Here is a 25,121-nt window from a genome sequence, read left to right as displayed (position 1 = left end):
TCGAATTGCTTCGAACCGCGTCCAATCGAATCCGTTAGAATAGATTAGAGGAGGGTAGGGTAGGGTAGAAAAGAATAGAGTAGAATAGTGTAGAAAGGAGTAGAATGGAGCCAAATGGGGTTGACTAGAGACAGAGTAGAAAACAGTCGAATCGAGCTGAGTAGGGCCGAATAAGGCTGCACTGAGTTAAATCGAGTTGAAACGAGCAGAATGAAGCTGAATGGAGCTGATGGTGCCGAATGGAGCCGATTCAAGCACGATCGCGTCCAATTGCATCGAAATGCTTCGAATCGAATCAAATCGAATAGATTAGAAGAGAATAGGGTACGGTACGGTATTTTAGGATGGGGTAGATGAAGGTAGACTATGGTACAGTAGACAAGAAAAGGCTAGAGTAGTAGCTTAGACTAATAAGCTGGACTAGTGAGCTAGACTAGGGGCGTAGATCAGTAGCCTAGACAACTAGCCTTGGACAGTACCCTTGCCTTGACAAGTACCCTGAGTTTGTTCCCTAAACTAGTACCCTTGCCTTAACTAGTAGCCTTATCTAGTAGCCTTACCTTAACTAGTACCCTGGCCTTAACTAGTACCCCTAACTAGTAGCCTTGCCTTAAGTAGTGGTCTTAAATACGACCCTTGTCTCAAACAGTACCCTCAACAAGTACCAGTGCCTTAACAAGTACCCTTAACTATTACCCTGGCATTAACTAGTACCATTAACTAATAAACCTTAGCTTAACTAGTACCCTTAACGAGTACCCTGGCATGAACTAGTAGCCTGAAATAGTACCCTTGCCCTAACTAGTACCCTTAATTGCTACCCTTATTGAGTACTCCTAAGTAGTAGGGTACGGTACTTTCGGGTACCGTAGGGTAGGGTAGCATACGGTGGAACATAGAAAATAGAATAGAACAGCATAGGTCAGGGTAGGTTAGTTTAGTGTAGGGTATGGTAGAGTAGCATGGGATGGAATAGGGAAAATAGAAAAAGAGAATAGGATACAACAGAATAGAATAGATTAGGATAGGGTACGGTGGGGTAGGGTTCTGTAGAATAGGATAGTGTAGAATGGAATAGAATGGTGTGGAATGGAGTCGAATGGAGTCGAATAGAGATGAATAGAGCAGAAAAGAGTGGAATAGAGCTGAATAGCGCCGAACAGAGCCCCATACGGCCAAATCCAGCCGAATCAAGCCAAATCGAGCCGAATCGAGTCGAATCAACCAGATTCGAGCTGAATGTAGCCGAATGGAGCTGAAACAAGCCAGATAGAGACAAAAAAATGAACCGGGCCAAACTGAGCCAAATCACAACTAATCTCATCCTATTGCATCCCATTTCATTGAGTCCCATGAAATCCAACCAAAACCCATCGAATCTCATGGAATCTCACCGAATAACATTGAACTGTGTCAAATAGAGCAGAATGGTATGGAATTGAATGGAATTCAATTAAATTGAATAGATTAGAGTAGTGTAGGTTAGGCTGGGATTCGGTAGGTTAGGGCAGAGTAGAATAGAATAGAGGAGAACACAAAGAGTAGAATGGAGTAGAGTTGAGCAGAGTAGAATAGTCAGAGTCGAGCAGTGCCGACTATAGATGAATAGATCCAATTCAAGCTGAATCGAGTCAAATGGAGAGGAAATGAGACAAATCGTAATGAATCAAATTGATTAAAATCGATAAGAGTAGGGTAGGGTAGAAGAGAATAGAATAGTGCAGAATGCAGTAGAATGGAGTCGAATCGTGTGGAACGGAGTCGAATGGAGCCAAATAGAGACGATTAAAGTAGAAAAGAGCTGAATAGAGCCAAAAAGGGCTGAATAAGGTTGAATCGAGCCTAACTATGCTGAATTGAGCCGAATCGACCCGATTCAAGTCCAATAGAGCTAAATGGAGCCGATTCAAGCCTAATCACATGGAATCGCGACGAAATGCATTGAAGTGAATTGAATAGATTAGAGTAGAGGGGGGTAGGGTAGGAGAGGTTTAGAAGAGAAGAGAAGAGAACACAACAGAAAGAATAGAATAGAATTAAGTAGAGTAGAAGAGAGTGAAATAGAGTTGAATAGAGGTGAATAGAGCCGAAAAGAGCCGAACAGAGCTGAATACACCCGAATCGACCAAATTCGAGGGGAATCAAGATGAAACATGTCGAATCGCTTTGAAATGTGTTGAATCGAATCAAATAGATTAGTGTAGGGCAGGTAAGGTTAGGGTAGGGTAGACTACGACAGAACTGAAAGAAAACAGTAGAGTAGAGAAAAGTAGGGTAGAGTAGACTAGAGACAAATAGAGTCGAATACTGCTGAACAGAGCCAAATAGAGCGGAAAAGAGCCGAGTAGAACCGACTTGAATCTAATGGAGGAAAAGGAGCTGAATCGAACCGATACGACCTAAATCAGGTCGAATCTCTTTCAAGTGTGTCACATAGAATCGAACAGATTACAGTAGGGTAAGGTAGGGTAGGGTAGGGTAGAATAGAATGCAGTAGAAAAGAACAGAAGAGAACTGAAAGAATAGAATAGGGTCGAGTAGTGTAGAGTATAGAAGAGTAGAGTAGAATAGAGTTCCATATTAACGAATAGAGCCAGAAAGAGCCGAAACGATAGAAATCAAGACGAATCGTGCCGAATCCCGCGGAATCGTGCCGTATCGCTTCGAATCCCGTCGGATTGCATTGAATCCCATCGATTGAAGTCAAATCCAATCCAATCGATTAGAATAGACTACTACTCTAAAAAACACATTTTTGTTTAGAGTCACATAAAGTACAAGACAATAGAATAGAGTATGATGGAGTAGAATGCTGTAGAATGGAGTCGAATGGAGTCGAAAAGAGATAATAGAGTTGAGTAGAGTCTAATAGAGGAGAATAGAGCTGAATAGAGCCTATTAGAGCCGAATAGAACTTACTAGAGCCAAATGGAGCCGATTAGAGCCGAATCGAACAGATTTGAACTGAATGGGGATGAGTGGAGTGGAATGGAGCCGATTTGAGCCGAATCGCATCGAAATGCGTGGAAACGACTCAAGTAGAACAGATTAGAGTAGGGTAGGATAGAATAGAGAAGAATAGAATTGAACACAGTAGAACAGAAGAGAAAGAATACAATAGAATGGGGTAGAAAAAAGTAGAGGAGAGTAGAGTAAACAGAGTCGAATAGAGTCAAATCGAGCCGAATGGAGACGAAACAAGACAAATCACGTCGAATCCCATCGAATCAATTACAGTAAATTAGAGTACAGTAGAGTAGAATAGTGTAGAATGGAGTAGAATGGGGTGCGATGAAATCGAATGCAGTCGAAGAGAGTAGAAAAGATCCAAATAGAGCTAAATAGTGCCGAAGAGGGCCGAATCGAGCGGAATTGAGCCAAATCAAGCCAAACTGAGCCGAATCCAGTGAATCGAGCCTAATGGAGCCGAATGAAGCTGAATCGACACTATTCGATCCAAATGGACACGAATCTAAACGATATGACCCGAATTGGGTCAAAATTCATCATATGGAATTGAATAGATTAGAGTAGGGGAGGTTCGGGTATGGTAGGGTTGGGTAGAATAGAGTAGAGTAGAATAGAATAAAACAGAATAGAACAGAACAGAACAATACAGAAAGAATACAGAAAAGAGTAGACTAGAGTACAGTAGAGGGGAATAGAGTGAGAATAGAGCCAAATCGAGCCGAATCGCGTCGAAATGGGTCGAATCGTATCCAATCAAACGGATGAGAATAGATTAGAGTTGGGTAGCATAAGGTACGGTAGAATAGAGTAGAATAGAACAGGATAGAAACCATACTACAGAATACATCAGCTAAGAGTAGACTAGAGTACAAACGAGTAGACTAGAGTACAATAGAGTCGAATAGAGTCGAATAGAACTGAATAGTGCCGAATGCAGACAAGAGGAGAGGAACCGCGTTGAATGGATTAGAGTTAGAGTAGGGTAGGTAGAGCAGAATAGAGTAGTGTAGAATGGTGTGGAATGAATAGAATGGAGTGAAATCGAGATGAATAGAGTAGAAAAGAGTCAAATAGAGCAGAATAGGGCCAATAAGGCCGATTCGAGCAGAATCGAAGCGATTCAATCCAAAACGAGCCAAATGGAGCCTAATTGAGCCGAAGAGAGCCAAATCGATCCGAATCACGTTAACTTCGTAAAATCGAATCAAAACGTATAGATTAGAGAAGGGGAGGGGAGGGTAGAATAGACTAGAGTAGAATAGAAGAGATTAGAGCAGAATATAAAGAATGGAATAGATTGGAAAAGAGTAGAGTCGAATAGACCGAATAGAGACGGATAGAGCTGAATGGAGGTGAATACAGCTGAAAAGAGTCGTATAGTGCCGAAAAGCACCTAACTGAGCTGAATCAAGCAGAATCACACCGACTGTAGCTGAATAGAGTCGTAGCCCATCGAATCCCATCGAATCACATCACTTTGGGTCAAATCGGGTCGAATCGCGTCAAATTACGTCGAATGTCATCGAATCACGCCGAATCGCTTCGTATCACATCGATTAACTTCGAATTACATCGAATCTCATAGAATCCTGCTGAATCACGTCGAGTCGCATGGAATCTCTTCAAATGTCTTCGAATCCCATTGAATCCCTTCAGAGCTCGTCCAATTCCGTCGAATCCCATCAAATCACGTCGAACTGAATTGAATAGATTAAAGTAGGGTAGTTCTGGGTGGGGTGCAGTAGGGTAGGGTAGGGTAGAATAGAACAGAGTACAAGAGAATAGGAGAGAATGGTGTGGAATGGAATAGAATGGAGTTGAAAGGAGTCGAATAGAGACGGATAGAGATGAATAGAGTAGAAAACAGTGGAATAGAGCAGGATAGGGCCGAATAGGACCAAAGAAGGCCTAATCGAGCAGAATCGACACAATCTGAGCCAAATCGAGATGAATGGAGCGAAATCGAGCTGAATGGAGCCGATTCGAACCGAATTGAGCTGATTCAAGCCTAATCACTTCGAATCGCGTGGAAATGTGTCAAATAAAATCGAATCGAACAGATTAGAGAAGGGGAGGGGAGGGGAGCGGAGGGTAGAATAGAATAGAACAGTACTGAAGAGAAAGAATAGAATATAGTACAGTAGAGTAGAGCAAAGAAAAGTAGAGAAGAGTAGAGTAGAATTGAGTCGAATAGAGACAAATAGTGCAGCATATAGCTGAATAGAGCCAATTCGAGCCGAATCGAGCCAAATGGAAACAAAACAAGATGAATCGTGTCGAATTGCTTCGAACCGCGTCCAATCGAATCCGTTAGAATAGATTAGAGGAGGGTAGGGTAGGGTAGAAAAGAATAGAGTAGAATAGTGTAGAAAGGAGTAGAATGGAGCCAAATGGGGTTGACTAGAGACAGAGTAGAAAACAGTCGAATCGAGCTGAGTAGGGCCGAATAAGGCTGCACTGAGTTAAATCGAGTTGAAACGAGCAGAATGAAGCTGAATGGAGCTGATGGTGCCGAATGGAGCCGATTCAAGCACGATCGCGTCCAATTGCATCGAAATGCTTCGAATCGAATCAAATCGAATAGATTAGAAGAGAATAGGGTACGGTACGGTATTTTAGGATGGGGTAGATGAAGGTAGACTATGGTACAGTAGACAAGAAAAGGCTAGAGTAGTAGCTTAGACTAATAAGCTGGACTAGTGAGCTAGACTAGGGGCGTAGATCAGTAGCCTAGACAACTAGCCTTGGACAGTACCCTTGCCTTGACAAGTACCCTGAGTTTGTTCCCTAAACTAGTACCCTTGCCTTAACTAGTAGCCTTATCTAGTAGCCTTACCTTAACTAGTACCCTGGCCTTAACTAGTACCCCTAACTAGTAGCCTTGCCTTAAGTAGTGGTCTTAAATACGACCCTTGTCTCAAACAGTACCCTCAACAAGTACCAGTGCCTTAACAAGTACCCTTAACTATTACCCTGGCATTAACTAGTACCATTAACTAATAAACCTTAGCTTAACTAGTACCCTTAACGAGTACCCTGGCATGAACTAGTAGCCTGAAATAGTACCCTTGCCCTAACTAGTACCCTTAATTGCTACCCTTATTGAGTACTCCTAAGTAGTAGGGTACGGTACGGTCGGGTACCGTAGGGTAGGGTAGCATACGGTGGAACATAGAAAATAGAATAGAACAGCATAGGTCAGGGTAGGTTAGTTTAGTGTAGGGTATGGTAGAGTAGCATGGGATGGAATAGGGAAAATAGAAAAAGAGAATAGGATACAACAGAATAGAATAGATTAGGATAGGGTACGGTGGGGTAGGGTTCTGTAGAATAGGATAGTGTAGAATGGAATAGAATGGTGTGGAATGGAGTCGAATGGAGTCGAATAGAGATGAATAGAGCAGAAAAGAGTGGAATAGAGCTGAATAGCGCCGAACAGAGCCCCATACGGCCAAATCCAGCCGAATCAAGCCAAATCGAGCCGAATCGAGTCGAATCAACCAGATTCGAGCTGAATGTAGCCGAATGGAGCTGAAACAAGCCAGATAGAGACAAAAAAATGAACCGGGCCAAACTGAGCCAAATCACAACTAATCTCATCCTATTGCATCCCATTTCATTGAGTCCCATGAAATCCAACCAAAACCCATCGAATCTCATGGAATCTCACCGAATAACATTGAACTGTGTCAAATAGAGCAGAATGGTATGGAATTGAATGGAATTCAATTAAATTGAATAGATTAGAGTAGTGTAGGTTAGGCTGGGATTCGGTAGGTTAGGGCAGAGTAGAATAGAATAGAGGAGAACACAAAGAGTAGAATGGAGTAGAGTTGAGCAGAGTAGAATAGTCAGAGTCGAGCAGTGCCGACTATAGATGAATAGATCCAATTCAAGCTGAATCGAGTCAAATGGAGAGGAAATGAGACAAATCGTAATGAATCAAATTGATTAAAATCGATAAGAGTAGGGTAGGGTAGAAGAGAATAGAATAGTGCAGAATGCAGTAGAATGGAGTCGAATCGTGTGGAACGGAGTCGAATGGAGCCAAATAGAGACGATTAAAGTAGAAAAGAGCTGAATAGAGCCAAAAAGGGCTGAATAAGGTTGAATCGAGCCTAACTATGCTGAATTGAGCCGAATCGACCCGATTCAAGTCCAATAGAGCTAAATGGAGCCGATTCAAGCCTAATCACATGGAATCGCGTCGAAATGCATTGAAGTGAATTGAATAGATTAGAGTAGAGGGGGGTAGGGTAGGAGAGGTTTAGAAGAGAAGAGAAGAGAACACAACAGAAAGAATAGAATAGAATTAAGTAGAGTAGAAGAGAGTGAAATAGAGTTGAATAGAGGTGAATAGAGCCGAAAAGAGCCGAACAGAGCTGAATACACCCGAATCGACCAAATTCGAGGGGAATCAAGATGAAACATGTCGAATCGCTTTGAAATGTGTTGAATCGAATCAAATAGATTAGTGTAGGGCAGGTAAGGTTAGGGTAGGGTAGACTACGACAGAACTGAAAGAAAACAGTAGAGTAGAGAAAAGTAGGGTAGAGTAGACTAGAGACAAATAGAGTCGAATACTGCTGAACAGAGCCAAATAGAGCGGAAAAGAGCCGAGTAGAACCGACTTGAATCTAATGGAGGAAAAGGAGCTGAATCGAACCGATACGACCTAAATCAGGTCGAATCTCTTTCAAGTGTGTCACATAGAATCGAACAGATTACAGTAGGGTAAGGTAGGGTAGGGTAGGGTAGAATAGAATGCAGTAGAAAAGAACAGAAGAGAACTGAAAGAATAGAATAGGGTCGAGTAGTGTAGAGTATAGAAGAGTAGAGTAGAATAGAGTTCCATATTAACGAATAGAGCCAGAAAGAGCCAAAACGATAGAAATCAAGACGAATCGTGCCGAATCCCGCGGAATCGTGCCGTATCGCTTCGAATCCCGTCGGATTGCATTGAATCCCATCGATTGAAGTCAAATCCAATCCAATCGATTAGAATAGACTACTACTCTAAAAAACACATTTTTGTTTAGAGTCACATAAAGTACAAGACAATAGAATAGAGTATGATGGAGTAGAATGCTGTAGAATGGAGTCGAATGGAGTCGAAAAGAGATAATAGAGTTGAGTAGAGTCTAATAGAGGAGAATAGAGCTGAATAGAGCCTATTAGAGCCGAATAGAACTTACTAGAGCCAAATGGAGCCGATTAGAGCCGAATCGAACAGATTTGAACTGAATGGGGATGAGTGGAGTGGAATGGAGCCGATTTGAGCCGAATCGCATCGAAATGCGTGGAAACGACTCAAGTAGAACAGATTAGAGTAGGGTAGGATAGAATAGAGAAGAATAGAATTGAACACAGTAGAACAGAAGAGAAAGAATACAATAGAATGGGGTAGAAAAAAGTAGAGGAGAGTAGAGTAAACAGAGTCGAATAGAGTCAAATCGAGCCGAATGGAGACGAAACAAGACAAATCACGTCGAATCCCATCGAATCAATTACAGTAAATTAGAGTACAGTAGAGTAGAATAGTGTAGAATGGAGTAGAATGGGGTGCGATGAAATCGAATGCAGTCGAAGAGAGTAGAAAAGATCCAAATAGAGCTAAATAGTGCCGAAGAGGGCCGAATCGAGCGGAATTGAGCCAAATCAAGCCAAACTGAGCCGAATCCAGTGAATCGAGCCTAATGGAGCCGAATGAAGCTGAATCGACACTATTCGATCCAAATGGACACGAATCTAAACGATATGACCCGAATTGGGTCAAAATTCATCATATGGAATTGAATAGATTAGAGTAGGGGAGGTTCGGGTATGGTAGGGTTGGGTAGAATAGAGTAGAGTAGAATAGAATAAAACAGAATAGAACAGAACAGAACAATACAGAAAGAATACAGAAAAGAGTAGACTAGAGTACAGTAGAGGGGAATAGAGTGAGAATAGAGCCAAATCGAGCCGAATCGCGTCGAAATGGGTCGAATCGTATCCAATCAAACGGATGAGAATAGATTAGAGTTGGGTAGCATAAGGTACGGTAGAATAGAGTAGAATAGAACAGGATAGAAACCATACTACAGAATACATCAGCTAAGAGTAGACTAGAGTACAAACGAGTAGACTAGAGTACAATAGAGTTGAATAGAGTCGAATAGAACTGAATAGTGCCGAATGCAGACAAGAGGAGAGGAACCGCGTTGAATGGATTAGAGTTAGAGTAGGGTAGGTAGAGCAGAATAGAGTAGTGTAGAATGGTGTGGAATGAATAGAATGGAGTGAAATCGAGATGAATAGAGTAGAAAAGAGTCAAATAGAGCAGAATAGGGCCAATAAGGCCGATTCGAGCAGAATCGAAGCGATTCAATCCAAAACGAGCCAAATGGAGCCTAATTGAGCCGAAGAGAGCCAAATCGATCCGAATCACGTTAACTTCGTAAAATCGAATCAAAACGTATAGATTAGAGAAGGGGAGGGGAGGGTAGAATAGACTAGAGTAGAATAGAAGAGATTAGAGCAGAATATAAAGAATGGAATAGATTGGAAAAGAGTAGAGTCGAATAGACCGAATAGAGACGGATAGAGCTGAATGGAGGTGAATACAGCTGAAAAGAGTCGTATAGTGCCGAAAAGCACCTAATTGAGCCGAATCAAGCAGAATCACACCGACTGTAGCTGAATAGAGTCGTAGCCCATCGAATCCCATCGAATCACATCACTTTGGGTCAAATCGGGTCGAATCGCGTCAAATTACGTCGAATGTCATCGAATCACGCCGAATCGCTTCGTATCACATCGATTAACTTCGAATTACATCGAATCTCATAGAATCCTGCTGAATCACGTCGAGTCGCATGGAATCTCTTCAAATGTCTTCGAATCCCATTGAATCCCTTCAGAGCTCGTCCAATTCCGTCGAATCCCATCAAATCACGTCGAACTGAATTGAATAGATTAAAGTAGGGTAGTTCTGGGTGGGGTGCAGTAGGGTAGGGTAGGGTAGAATAGAACAGAGTACAAGAGAATAGGAGAGAATGGTGTGGAATGGAATAGAATGGAGTTGAAAGGAGTCGAATAGAGACGGATAGAGATGAATAGAGTAGAAAACAGTGGAATAGAGCAGGATAGGGCCGAATAGGACCAAAGAAGGCCTAATCGAGCAGAATCGACACAATCTGAGCCAAATCGAGATGAATGGAGCGAAATCGAGCTGAATGGAGCCGATTCGAACCGAATTGAGCTGATTCAAGCCTAATCACTTCGAATCGCGTGGAAATGTGTCAAATAAAATCGAATCGAACAGATTAGAGAAGGGGAGGGGAGGGGAGCGGAGGGTAGAATAGAATAGAACAGTACTGAAGAGAAAGAATAGAATATAGTACAGTAGAGTAGAGCAAAGAAAAGTAGAGAAGAGTAGAGTAGAATTGAGTCGAATAGAGACAAATAGTGCAGCATATAGCTGAATAGAGCCAATTCGAGCCGAATCGAGCCAAATGGAAACAAAACAAGATGAATCGTGTCGAATTGCTTCGAACCGCGTCCAATCGAATCCGTTAGAATAGATTAGAGGAGGGTAGGGTAGGGTAGAAAAGAATAGAGTAGAATAGTGTAGAAAGGAGTAGAATGGAGCCAAATGGGGTTGACTAGAGACAGAGTAGAAAACAGTCGAATCGAGCTGAGTAGGGCCGAATAAGGCTGCACTGAGTTAAATCGAGTTGAAACGAGCAGAATGAAGCTGAATGGAGCTGATGGTGCCGAATGGAGCCGATTCAAGCACGATCGCGTCCAATTGCATCGAAATGCTTCGAATCGAATCAAATCGAATAGATTAGAAGAGAATAGGGTACGGTACGGTATTTTAGGATGGGGTAGATGAAGGTAGACTATGGTACAGTAGACAAGAAAAGGCTAGAGTAGTAGCTTAGACTAATAAGCTGGACTAGTGAGCTAGACTAGGGGCGTAGATCAGTAGCCTAGACAACTAGCCTTGGACAGTACCCTTGCCTTGACAAGTACCCTGAGTTTGTTCCCTAAACTAGTACCCTTGCCTTAACTAGTAGCCTTATCTAGTAGCCTTACCTTAACTAGTACCCTGGCCTTAACTAGTACCCCTAACTAGTAGCCTTGCCTTAAGTAGTGGTCTTAAATACGACCCTTGTCTCAAACAGTACCCTCAACAAGTACCAGTGCCTTAACAAGTACCCTTAACTATTACCCTGGCATTAACTAGTACCATTAACTAATAAACCTTAGCTTAACTAGTACCCTTAACGAGTACCCTGGCATGAACTAGTAGCCTGAAATAGTACCCTTGCCCTAACTAGTACCCTTAATTGCTACCCTTATTGAGTACTCCTAAGTAGTAGGGTACGGTACGGTCGGGTACCGTAGGGTAGGGTAGCATACGGTGGAACATAGAAAATAGAATAGAACAGCATAGGTCAGGGTAGGTTAGTTTAGTGTAGGGTATGGTAGAGTAGCATGGGATGGAATAGGGAAAATAGAAAAAGAGAATAGGATACAACAGAATAGAATAGATTAGGATAGGGTACGGTGGGGTAGGGTTCTGTAGAATAGGATAGTGTAGAATGGAATAGAATGGTGTGGAATGGAGTCGAATGGAGTCGAATAGAGATGAATAGAGCAGAAAAGAGTGGAATAGAGCTGAATAGCGCCGAACAGAGCCCCATACGGCCAAATCCAGCCGAATCAAGCCAAATCGAGCCGAATCGAGTCGAATCAACCAGATTCGAGCTGAATGTAGCCGAATGGAGCTGAAACAAGCCAGATAGAGACAAAAAAATGAACCGGGCCAAACTGAGCCAAATCACAACTAATCTCATCCTATTGCATCCCATTTCATTGAGTCCCATGAAATCCAACCAAAACCCATCGAATCTCATGGAATCTCACCGAATAACATTGAACTGTGTCAAATAGAGCAGAATGGTATGGAATTGAATGGAATTCAATTAAATTGAATAGATTAGAGTAGTGTAGGTTAGGCTGGGATTCGGTAGGTTAGGGCAGAGTAGAATAGAATAGAGGAGAACACAAAGAGTAGAATGGAGTAGAGTTGAGCAGAGTAGAATAGTCAGAGTCGAGCAGTGCCGACTATAGATGAATAGATCCAATTCAAGCTGAATCGAGTCAAATGGAGAGGAAATGAGACAAATCGTAATGAATCAAATTGATTAAAATCGATAAGAGTAGGGTAGGGTAGAAGAGAATAGAATAGTGCAGAATGCAGTAGAATGGAGTCGAATCGTGTGGAACGGAGTCGAATGGAGCCAAATAGAGACGATTAAAGTAGAAAAGAGCTGAATAGAGCCAAAAAGGGCTGAATAAGGTTGAATCGAGCCTAACTATGCTGAATTGAGCCGAATCGACCCGATTCAAGTCCAATAGAGCTAAATGGAGCCGATTCAAGCCTAATCACATGGAATCGCGACGAAATGCATTGAAGTGAATTGAATAGATTAGAGTAGAGGGGGGTAGGGTAGGAGAGGTTTAGAAGAGAAGAGAAGAGAACACAACAGAAAGAATAGAATAGAATTAAGTAGAGTAGAAGAGAGTGAAATAGAGTTGAATAGAGGTGAATAGAGCCGAAAAGAGCCGAACAGAGCTGAATACACCCGAATCGACCAAATTCGAGGGGAATCAAGATGAAACATGTCGAATCGCTTTGAAATGTGTTGAATCGAATCAAATAGATTAGTGTAGGGCAGGTAAGGTTAGGGTAGGGTAGACTACGACAGAACTGAAAGAAAACAGTAGAGTAGAGAAAAGTAGGGTAGAGTAGACTAGAGACAAATAGAGTCGAATACTGCTGAACAGAGCCAAATAGAGCGGAAAAGAGCCGAGTAGAACCGACTTGAATCTAATGGAGGAAAAGGAGCTGAATCGAACCGATACGACCTAAATCAGGTCGAATCTCTTTCAAGTGTGTCACATAGAATCGAACAGATTACAGTAGGGTAAGGTAGGGTAGGGTAGGGTAGAATAGAATGCAGTAGAAAAGAACAGAAGAGAACTGAAAGAATAGAATAGGGTCGAGTAGTGTAGAGTATAGAAGAGTAGAGTAGAATAGAGTTCCATATTAACGAATAGAGCCAGAAAGAGCCGAAACGATAGAAATCAAGACGAATCGTGCCGAATCCCGCGGAATCGTGCCGTATCGCTTCGAATCCCGTCGGATTGCATTGAATCCCATCGATTGAAGTCAAATCCAATCCAATCGATTAGAATAGACTACTACTCTAAAAAACACATTTTTGTTTAGAGTCACATAAAGTACAAGACAATAGAATAGAGTATGATGGAGTAGAATGCTGTAGAATGGAGTCGAATGGAGTCGAAAAGAGATAATAGAGTTGAGTAGAGTCTAATAGAGGAGAATAGAGCTGAATAGAGCCTATTAGAGCCGAATAGAACTTACTAGAGCCAAATGGAGCCGATTAGAGCCGAATCGAACAGATTTGAACTGAATGGGGATGAGTGGAGTGGAATGGAGCCGATTTGAGCCGAATCGCATCGAAATGCGTGGAAACGACTCAAGTAGAAGAGATTAGAGTAGGGTAGGATAGAATAGAGAAGAATAGAATTGAACACAGTAGAACAGAAGAGAAAGAATACAATAGAATGGGGTAGAAAAAAGTAGAGGAGAGTAGAGTAAACAGAGTCGAATAGAGTCAAATCGAGCCGAATGGAGACGAAACAAGACAAATCACGTCGAATCCCATCGAATCAATTACAGTAAATTAGAGTACAGTAGAGTAGAATAGTGTAGAATGGAGTAGAATGGGGTGCGATGAAATCGAATGGAGTCGAAGAGAGTAGAAAAGATCCAAATAGAGCTAAATAGTGCCGAAGAGGGCCGAATCGAGCGGAATTGAGCCAAATCAAGCCAAACTGAGCCGAATCCAGTGAATCGAGCCTAATGGAGCCGAATGAAGCTGAATCGACACTATTCGATCCAAATGGACACGAATCTAAACGATATGACCCGAATTGGGTCAAAATTCATCATATGGAATTGAATAGATTAGAGTAGGGGAGGTTCGGGTATGGTAGGGTTGGGTAGAATAGAGTAGAGTAGAATAGAATAAAACAGAATAGAACAGAACAGAACAATACAGAAAGAATACAGAAAAGAGTAGACTAGAGTACAGTAGAGGGGAATAGAGTGAGAATAGAGCCAAATCGAGCCGAATCGCGTCGAAATGGGTCGAATCGTATCCAATCAAACGGATGAGAATAGATTAGAGTTGGGTAGCATAAGGTACGGTAGAATAGAGTAGAATAGAACAGGATAGAAACCATACTACAGAATACATCAGCTAAGAGTAGACTAGAGTACAAACGAGTAGACTAGAGTACAATAGAGTCGAATAGAGTCGAATAGAACTGAATAGTGCCGAATGCAGACAAGAGGAGAGGAACCGCGTTGAATGGATTAGAGTTAGAGTAGGGTAGGTAGAGCAGAATAGAGTAGTGTAGAATGGTGTGGAATGAATAGAATGGAGTGAAATCGAGATGAATAGAGTAGAAAAGAGTCAAATAGAGCAGAATAGGGCCAATAAGGCCGATTCGAGCAGAATCGAAGCGATTCAATCCAAAACGAGCCAAATGGAGCCTAATTGAGCCGAAGAGAGCCAAATCGATCCGAATCACGTTAACTTCGTAAAATCGAATCAAAACGTATAGATTAGAGAAGGGGAGGGGAGGGTAGAATAGACTAGAGTAGAATAGAAGAGATTAGAGCAGAATATAAAGAATGGAATAGATTGGAAAAGAGTAGAGTCGAATAGACCGAATAGAGACGGATAGAGCTGAATGGAGGTGAATACAGCTGAAAAGAGTCGTATAGTGCCGAAAAGCACCTAATTGAGCTGAATCAAGCAGAATCACACCGACTGTAGCTGAATAGAGTCGTAGCCCATCGAATCCCATCGAATCACATCACTTTGGGTCAAATCGGGTCGAATCGCGTCAAATTACGTCGAATGTCATCGAATCACGCCGAATCGCTTCGTATCACATCGATTAACTTCGAATTACATCGAATCTCATAGAATCCTGCTGAATCACGTCGAGTCGCATGGAATCTCTTCAAATGTCTTCGAATCCCATTGAATCCCTTCAGAGCTCGTCCAATTCCGTCGAATCCCATCAAATCACGTCGAACTGAATTGAATAGATTAAAGTAGGGTAGTTCTGGGTGGGGTGCAGTAGGGTAGGGTAGGGTAGAATAGAACAGAGTACAAGAGAATAGGAGAGAATGGTGTGGAATGGAATAGAATGGAGTTGAAAGGAGTCGAATAGAGACGGATAGAGATGAATAGAGTAGAAAACAGTGGAATAGAGCAGGATAGGGCCGAATAGGACCAAAGAAGGCCTAATCGAGCAGAATCGACACAATCTGAGCCAAATCGAGATGAATGGAGCGAAATCGAGCTGAATGGAGCCGATTCGAACCGAATTGAGCTGATTCAAGCCTAATCACTTCGAATCGCGTGGAAATGTGTCAAATAAAATCGAATCGAACAGATTAGAGAAGGGGAGGGGAGGGGAGCGGAGGGTAGAATAGAATAGAACAGTACTGAAGAGAAAGAATAGAATATAGTACAGTAGAGTAGAGCAAAGAAAAGTAGAGAAGAGTAGAGTAGAATTGAGTCGAATAGAGACAAATAGTGCAGCATATAGCTGAATAGAGCCAATTCGAGCCGAATCGAGCCAAATGGAAACAAAACAAGATGAATCGTGTCGAATTGCTTCGAACCGCGTCCAATCGAATCCGTTAGAATAGATTAGAGGAGGGTAGGGTAGGGTAGAAAAGAATAGAGTAGAATAGTGTAGAAAGGAGTAGAATGGAGCCAAATGGGGTTGACTAGAGACAGAGTAGAAAACAGTCGAATCGAGCTGAGTAGGGCCGAATAAGGCTGCACTGAGTTAAATCGAGTTGAAACGAGCAGAATCAAGCTGAATGGAGCTGATGGTGCCGAATGGAGCCGATTCAAGCACGATCGCGTCCAATTGCATCGAAATGCTTCGAATCGAATCAAATCGAATAGATTAGAAGAGAATAGGGTACGGTACGGTATTTTAGGATGGGGTAGATGAAGGTAGACTATGGTACAGTAGACAAGAAAAGGCTAGAGTAGTAGCTTAGACTAATAAGCTGGACTAGTGAGCTAGACTAGGGGCGTAGATCAGTAGCCTAGACAACTAGCCTTGGACAGTACCCTTGCCTTGACAAGTACCCTGAGTTTGTTCCCTAAACTAGTACCCTTGCCTTAACGAGTAGCCTTATCTAGTAGCCTTACCTTAACTAGTACCCCGGCCTTAACTAGTACCCCTAACTAGTAGCCTTGCCTTAAGTAGTGGTCTTAAATACCACCCTTGTCTCAAACAGTACCCTCAACAAGTACCAGTGCCTTAACAAGTACCCTTAACTATTACCCTGGCATTAACTAGTACCATTAACTAATAAACCTTAGCTTAACTAGTACCCTTAACGAGTACCCTGGCATGAACTAGTAGCCGGAAATAGTACCCTTGCCCTAACTAGTACCCTTAATTACTACCCTTATTGAGTACTCCTAAGTAGTAGGGTACGGTACGGTCGGGTACCGTAGGGTAGGGTAGCATACGGTGGAACAGAGAAAATAGAATAGAACAGCATAGGTCAGGGTAGGTTAGTTTAGTGTAGGGTATGGTAGAGTAGCATGGGATGGAATAGGGAAAATAGAAAAAGAGAATAGGATACAACAGAATAGAATAGATTAGGATAGGGTACAGTGGGGTAGGGTTCTGTAGAATAGGATAGTGTAGAATGGAATAGAATGGTGTGGAATGGAGTCGAATGGAGTCGAATAGAGATGAATAGAGCAGAAAAGAGTGGAATAGAGCTGAATAGCGCTGAACAGGGCCCCATACGGCCAAATCCAGCCGAATCAAGCCAAATCGAGCCGAATCGAGTCGAATCAACCAGATTCGAGCTGTATGGAGCCGAATGGAGCTGAAACAAGCCCAATAGAGACAAAAAAATGAACCGGGCCAAACTGAGCCAAATCACAACTAATCTCATCCTATTGCATCCCATTTCATTGAGTCCCATGAAATCCAACCAAAACCCATCGAATCTCATGGAATCTCACCGAATAACATTGAACTGTGTCAAATAGAGCAGAATGGTATGGAATTGAATGGAATCCAATTAAATTGAATAGATTAGAGTAGTGTAGGTTAGGCTGGGATTCGGTAGGTTAGGGCAGAGTAGAATAGAATAGAGGAGAACACAAAGAGTAGAATGGAGTAGAGTTGAGCAGAGTAGAATAGTCAGAGTCGAGCAGTGCCGACTATAGATGAATAGATCCAATTCAAGCTGAATCGAGTCAAATGGAGAGGAAATGAGACAAATCGTAATGAATCAAATTGATTAAAATCGATAAGAGTAGGGTAGGGTAGAAGAGAATAGAATAGTGCAGAATGCAGTAGAATGGAGTCGAATCGTGTGGAACGGAGTCGAATGGAGCCAAATAGAGACGATTAAAGTAGAAAAGAGCTGAATAGAGCCAAAAAGGGCTGAATAAGGTTGAATCGAGCCTAACTATGCTGAATTGAGCCGAATCGACCCGATTCAAGTCCAATAGAGCTAAATGGAGCCGATTCAAGCCTAATCACATGGAATCGCGTCGAAATGCATTGAAGTGAATTGAATAGATTAGAGTAGAGGGGGGTAGGGTAGGAGAGGTTTAGAAGAGAAGAGAAGAGAACACAACAGAAAGAATAGAATAGAATTAAGTAGAGTAGAAGAGAGTGAAATAGAGTTGAATAGAGGTGAATAGAGCCGAAAAGAGCCGAACAGAGCTGAATACACCCGAATCGACCAAATTCGAGGGGAATCAAGATGAAACATGTCGAATCGCTTTGAAATGTGTTGAATCGAATCAAATAGATTAGTGTAGGGCAGGTAAGGTTAGGGTAGGGTAGACTACGACAGAACTGAAAGAAAACAGTAGAGTAGAGAAAAGTAGGGTAGAGTAGACTAGAGACAAATAGAGTCGAATACTGCTGAACAGAGCCAAATAGAGCGGAAAAGAGCCGAGTAGAACCGAATTGAATCTAATGGAGGAAAAGGAGCTGAATCGAACCGATACGACCTAAATCAGGTCGAATCTCTTTCAAGTGTGTCACATAGAATCGAACAGATTACAGTAGGGTAAGGTAGGGTAGGGTAGGGTAGAATAGAATGCAGTAGAAAAGAACAGAAGAGAACTGAAAGAATAGAATAGGGTCGAGTAGTGTAGAGTATAGAAGAGTAGAGTAGAATAGAGTTCCATATTAACGAATAGAGCCAGAAAGAGCCGAAACGATAGAAATCAAGACGAATCGTGACGAATCCCGCGGAATCGTGCCGTATCGCTTCGAATCCCGTCAGATTGCATTGAATCCCATCGATTGAAGTCAAATCCAATCCAATCGATTAGAATAGACTACTACTCTAAAAAACACATTTTTGTTTAGAGTCACATAAAGTACAAGACAATAGAATAGAGTATGATGGAGTAGAATGCTGTAGAATGGAGTCGAATGGAGTCGAAAAGAGATAATAGAGTTGAGTAGAGTCTAATAGAGGAGAATAGAGCTGAATAGAGCCTATTAGAGCCGAATAGAACTTACTAGAGCCAAATGGAGCCGATTAGAGCCGAATCGAACAGATTTGAACTGAATGGGGATGAGTGGAGTGGAATGGAGCCGATTTGAGCCGAATCGCATCGAAATGCGTGGAAACGACTCAAGTAGAACAGATTAGAGTAGGGTAGGATAGAATAGAGAAGAATAGAATTGAACACAGTAGAACAGAAGAGAAAGAATACAATAGAATGGGGTAGAAAAAAGTAGAGGAGAGTAGAGTAAACAGAGTCGAATAGAGTCAAATCGAGCCGAATGGAGACGAAACAAGACAAATCACGTCGAATCCCATCGAATCAATTACAGTAAATTAGAGTACAGTAGAGTAGAATAGTGTAGAATGGAGTAGAATGGGGTGCGATGAAATCGAATGGAGTCGAAGAGAGTAGAAAAGATCCAAATAGAGCTAAATAGTGCCGAAGAGGGCCGAATCGAGCGGAATTGAGCCAAATCAAGCCAAACTGAGCCGAATCCAGTGAATCGAGCCTAATGGAGCCGAATGAAGCTGAATCGACACTATTCGATCCAAATGGACACGAATCTAAACGATATGACCCGAATTGGGTCAAAATTCATCATATGGAATTGAATAGATTAGAGTAGGGGAGGTTCGGGTATGGTAGGGTTGGGTAGAATAGAGTAGAGTAGAATAGAATAAAACAGAATAGAACAGAACAGAACAATACAGAAAGAATACAGAAAAGAGTAGACTAGAGTACAGTAGAGGGGAATAGAGTGAGAATAGAGCCAAATCGAGCCGAATCGCGTCGAAATGGGTCGAATCGTATCCAATCAAACGGATGAGAATAGATTAGAGTTGGGTAGCATAAGGTACGGTAGAATAGAGTAGAATAGAACAGGATAGAAACCATACTACAGAATACATCAGCTAAGAGTAGACTAGAGTACAAACGAGTAGACTAGAGTACAATAGAGTCGAATAGAGTCGAATAGAACTGAATAGTGCCGAATGCAGACAAGAGGAGAGGAACCGCGTTGAATGGATTAGAGTTAGAGTAGGGTAGGTAGAGCAGAATAGAGTAGTGTAGAATGGTGTGGAATGAATAGAATGGAGTGAAATCGAGATGAATAGAGTAGAAAAGAGTCAAATAGAGCAGAATAGGGCCAATAAGGCCGATTCGAGCAGAATCGAAGCGATTCAATCCAAAACGAGCCAAATGGAGCCTAATTGAGCCGAAGAGAGCCAAATCGATCCGAATCACGTTAACTTCGTAAAATCGAATCAAAACGTATAGATTAGAGAAGGGGAGGGGAGGGTAGAATAGACTAGAGTAGAATAGAAGAGATTAGAGCAGAATATAAAGAATGGAATAGATTGGAAAAGAGTAGAGTCGAATAGACCGAATAGAGACGGATAGAGCTGAATGGAGGTGAATACAGCTGAAAAGAGTCGTATAGTGCCGAAAAGCACCTAATTGAGCTGAATCAAGCAGAATCACACCGACTGTAGCTGAATAGAGTCGTAGCCCATCGAATCCCATCGAATCACATCACTTTGGGTCAAATCGGGTCGAATCACGTCAAATTACGTCGAATGTCATCGAATCACACCGAATCGCTTCGTATCACATCGATTAACTTCGAATTACATCGAATCTCATAGAATCCTGCTGAATCACGTCGAGTCGCATGGAATCTCTTCAAATGTCTTCGAATCCCATTGAATCCCTTCAGAGCTCGTCCAATTCCGTCGAATCCCATCAAATCACGTCGAACTGAATTGAATAGATTAAAGTAGGGTAGTTCTGGGTGGGGTGCAGTAGGGTAGGGTAGGGTAGAATAGAACAGAGTACAAGAGAATAGGAGAGAATGGTGTGGAATGGAATAGAATGGAGTTGAAAGGAGTCGAATAGAGACGGATAGAGATGAATAGAGTAGAAAACAGTGGAATAGAGCAGGATAGGGCCGAATAGGACCAAAGAAGGCCTAATCGAGCAGAATCGACACAATCTGAGCCAAATCGAGATGAATGGAGCGAAATCGAGCTGAATGGAGCCGATTCGAACCGAATTGAGCTGATTCAAGCCTAATCACTTCGAATCGCGTGGAAATGTGTCAAATAAAATCGAATCGAACAGATTAGAGAAGGGGAGGGGAGGGGAGCGGAGGGTAGAATAGAATAGAACAGTACTGAAGAGAAAGAATAGAATATAGTACAGTAGAGTAGAGCAAAGAAAAGTAGAGAAGAGTAGAGTAGAATTGAGTCGAATAGAGACAAATAGTGCAGCATATAGCTGAATAGAGCCAATTCGAGCCGAATCGAGCCAAATGGAAACAAAACAAGATGAATCGTGTCGAATTGCTTCGAACCGCGTCCAATCGAATCCGTTAGAATAGATTAGAGGAGGGTAGGGTAGGGTAGAAAAGAATAGAGTAGAATAGTGTAGAAAGGAGTAGAATGGAGCCAAATGGGGTTGACTAGAGACAGAGTAGAAAACAGTCGAATCGAGCTGAGTAGGGCCGAATAAGGCTGCACTGAGTTAAATCGAGTTGAAACGAGCAGAATCAAGCTGAATGGAGCTGATGGTGCCGAATGGAGCCGATTCAAGCACGATCGCGTCCAATTGCATCGAAATGCTTCGAATCGAATCAAATCGAATAGATTAGAAGAGAATAGGGTACGGTACGGTGTTTTAGGATGGGGTAGATGAAGGTAGACTATGGTACAGTAGACAAGAAAAGGCTAGAGTAGTAGCTTAGACTAATAAGCTGGACTAGTGAGCTAGACTAGGGGCGTAGATCAGTAGCCTAGACAACTAGCCTTGGACAGTACCCTTGCCTTGACAAGTACCCTGAGTTTGTTCCCTAAACTAGTACCCTTGCCTTAACTAGTAGCCTTATCTAGTAGCCTTACCTTAACTAGTACCCCGGCCTTAACTAGTACCCCTAACTAGTAGCCTTGCCTTAAGTAGTGGTCTTAAATACGACCCTTGTCTCAAACAGTACCCTCAACAAGTACCAGTGCCTTAACAAGTACCCTTAACTATTACCCTGGCATTAACTAGTACCATTAACTAATAAACCTTAGCTTAACTAGTACCCTTAACGAGTACCCTGGCATGAACTAGTAGCCGGAAATAGTACCCTTGCCCTAACTAGTACCCTTAATTACTACCCTTATTGAGTACTCCTAAGTAGTAGGGTACGGTACGGTCGGGTACCGTAGGGTAGGGTAGCATAAGGTGGAACAGAGAAAATAGAATAGAACAGCATAGGTCAGGGTAGGTTAGTTTAGTGTAGGGTATGGTAGAGTAGCATGGGATGGAATAGGGAAAATAGAAAAAGAGAATAGGATACAACAGAATAGAATAGATTAGGATAGGGTACAGTGGGGTAGGGTTCTGTAGAATAGGATAGTGTAGAATGGAATAGAATGGTGTGGAATGGAGTCGAATGGAGTCGAATAGAGATGAATAGAGCAGAAAAGAGTGGAATAGGGCTGAATAGCGCTGAACAGGGCCCCATACGACCAAATCCAGCCGAATCGAGCCGAATCGAGTCGAATCAACCAGATTCGAGCTGTATGGAGCCGAATGGAGCTGAAACAAGCCCAATAGAGACAAAAAAATGAACCGGGCCAAACTGAGCCAAATCACAACTAATCTCATCCTATTGCATCCCATTTCATTGAGTCCCATGAAATCCAACCAAAACCCATCGAATCTCATGGAATCTCACCGAATAACATTGAACTGTGTCAAATAGAGCAGAATGGTATGGAATTGAATGGAATCCAATTAAATTGAATAGATTAGAGTAGTGTAGGTTAGGCTGGGATTCGGTAGGTTAGGGCAGAGTATAATAGAATAGAGGGGAACACAAAGAGTAGAATGGAGTAGAGTTGAGCAGAGTAGAATAGTCAGAGTCGAGCAGTGCCGACTATAGATGAATAGATCCAATTCAAGCTGAATCGAGTCAAATGGAGAGGAAATGAGACAAATCGTAATGAATCAAATTGATTAAAATCGATAAGAGTAGGGTAGGGTAGAAGAGAATAGAATAGTGCAGAATGCAGTAGAATGGAGTCGAATCGTGTGGAACGGAGTCGAATGGAGCCAAATAGAGACGATTAAAGTAGAAAAGAGCTGAATAGAGCCAAAAAGGGCTGAATAAGGTTGAATCGAGCCTAACTATGCTGAATTGAGCCGAATCGACCCGATTCAAGTCCAATAGAGCTAAATGGAGCCGATTCAAGCCTAATCACATGGAATCGCGTCGAAATGCATTGAAGTGAATTGAATAGATTAGAGTAGAGGGGGGTAGGGTAGGAGAGGTTTAGAAGAGAAGAGAAGAGAACACAACAGAAAGAATAGAATAGAATTAAGTAGAGTAGAAGAGAGTGAAATAGAGTTGAATAGAGGTGAATAGAGCCGAAAAGAGCCGAACAGAGCTGAATACACCCGAATCGACCAAATTCGAGGGGAATCAAGATGAAACATGTCGAATCGCTTTGAAATGTGTTGAATCGAATCAAATAGATTAGTGTAGGGCAGGTAAGGTTAGGGTAGGGTAGACTACGACAGAACTGAAAGAAAACAGTAGAGTAGAGAAAAGTAGGGTAGAGTAGACTAGAGACAAATAGAGTCGAATACTGCTGAACAGAGCCAAATAGAGCGGAAAAGAGCCGAGTAGAACCGAATTGAATCTAATGGAGGAAAAGGAGCTGAATCGAACCGATACGACCTAAATCAGGTCGAATCTCTTTCAAGTGTGTCACATAGAATCGAACAGATTACAGTAGGGTAAGGTAGGGTAGGGTAGGGTAGAATAGAATGCAGTAGAAAAGAACAGAAGAGAACTGAAAGAATAGAATAGGGTCGAGTAGTGTAGAGTATAGAAGAGTAGAGTAGAATAGAGTTCCATATTAACGAATAGAGCCAGAAAGAGCCGAAACGATAGAAATCAAGACGAATCGTGACGAATCCCGCGGAATCGTGCCGTATCGCTTCGAATCCCGTCAGATTGCATTGAATCCCATCGATTGAAGTCAAATCCAATCCAATCGATTAGAATAGACTACTACTCTAAAAAACACATTTTTGTTTAGAGTCACATAAAGTACAAGACAATAGAATAGAGTATGATGGAGTAGAATGCTGTAGAATGGAGTCGAATGGAGTCGAAAAGAGATAATAGAGTTGAGTAGAGTCTAATAGAGGAGAATAGAGCTGAATAGAGCCTATTAGAGCCGAATAGAACTTACTAGAGCCAAATGGAGCCGATTAGAGCCGAATCGAACAGATTTGAACTGAATGGGGATGAGTGGAGTGGAATGGAGCCGATTTGAGCCGAATCGCATCGAAATGCGTGGAAACGACTCAAGTAGAACAGATTAGAGTAGGGTAGGATAGAATAGAGAAGAATAGAATTGAACACAGTAGAACAGAAGAGAAAGAATACAATAGAATGGGGTAGAAAAAAGTAGAGGAGAGTAGAGTAAACAGAGTCGAATAGAGTCAAATCGAGCCGAATGGAGACGAAACAAGACAAATCACGTCGAATCCCATCGAATCAATTACAGTAAATTAGAGTACAGTAGAGTAGAATAGTGTAGAATGGAGTAGAATGGGGTGCGATGAAATCGAATGGAGTCGAAGAGAGTAGAAAAGATCCAAATAGAGCTAAATAGTGCCGAAGAGGGCCGAATCGAGCGGAATTGAGCCAAATCAAGCCAAACTGAGCCGAATCCAGTGAATCGAGCCTAATGGAGCCGAATGAAGCTGAATCGACACTATTCGATCCAAATGGACACGAATCTAAACGATATGACCCGAATTGGGTCAAAATTCATCATATGGAATTGAATAGATTAGAGTAGGGGAGGTTCGGGTATGGTAGGGTTGGGTAGAATAGAGTAGAGTAGAATAGAATAAAACAGAATAGAACAGAACAGAACAATACAGAAAGAATACAGAAAAGAGTAGACTAGAGTACAGTAGAGGGGAATAGAGTGAGAATAGAGCCAAATCGAGCCGAATCGCGTCGAAATGGGTCGAATCGTATCCAATCAAACGGATGAGAATAGATTAGAGTTGGGTAGCATAAGGTACGGTAGAATAGAGTAGAATAGAACAGGATAGAAACCATACTACAGAATACATCAGCTAAGAGTAGACTAGAGTACAAACGAGTAGACTAGAGTACAATAGAGTCGAATAGAGTCGAATAGAACTGAATAGTGCCGAATGCAGACAAGAGGAGAGGAACCGCGTTGAATGGATTAGAGTTAGAGTAGGGTAGGTAGAGCAGAATAGAGTAGTGTAGAATGGTGTGGAATGAATAGAATGGAGTGAAATCGAGATGAATAGAGTAGAAAAGAGTCAAATAGAGCAGAATAGGGCCAATAAGGCCGATTCGAGCAGAATCGAAGCGATTCAATCCAAAACGAGCCAAATGGAGCCTAATTGAGCCGAAGAGAGCCAAATCGATCC

The sequence above is a fragment of the Elephas maximus genome, chromosome 25 (genome assembly GCF_024166365.1).
Source record: "Elephas maximus indicus isolate mEleMax1 chromosome 25, mEleMax1 primary haplotype, whole genome shotgun sequence".
NCBI lineage: Eukaryota > Metazoa > Chordata > Mammalia > Proboscidea > Elephantidae > Elephas > Elephas maximus.
Note: the sequence above shows the minus strand (reverse complement) of the source record.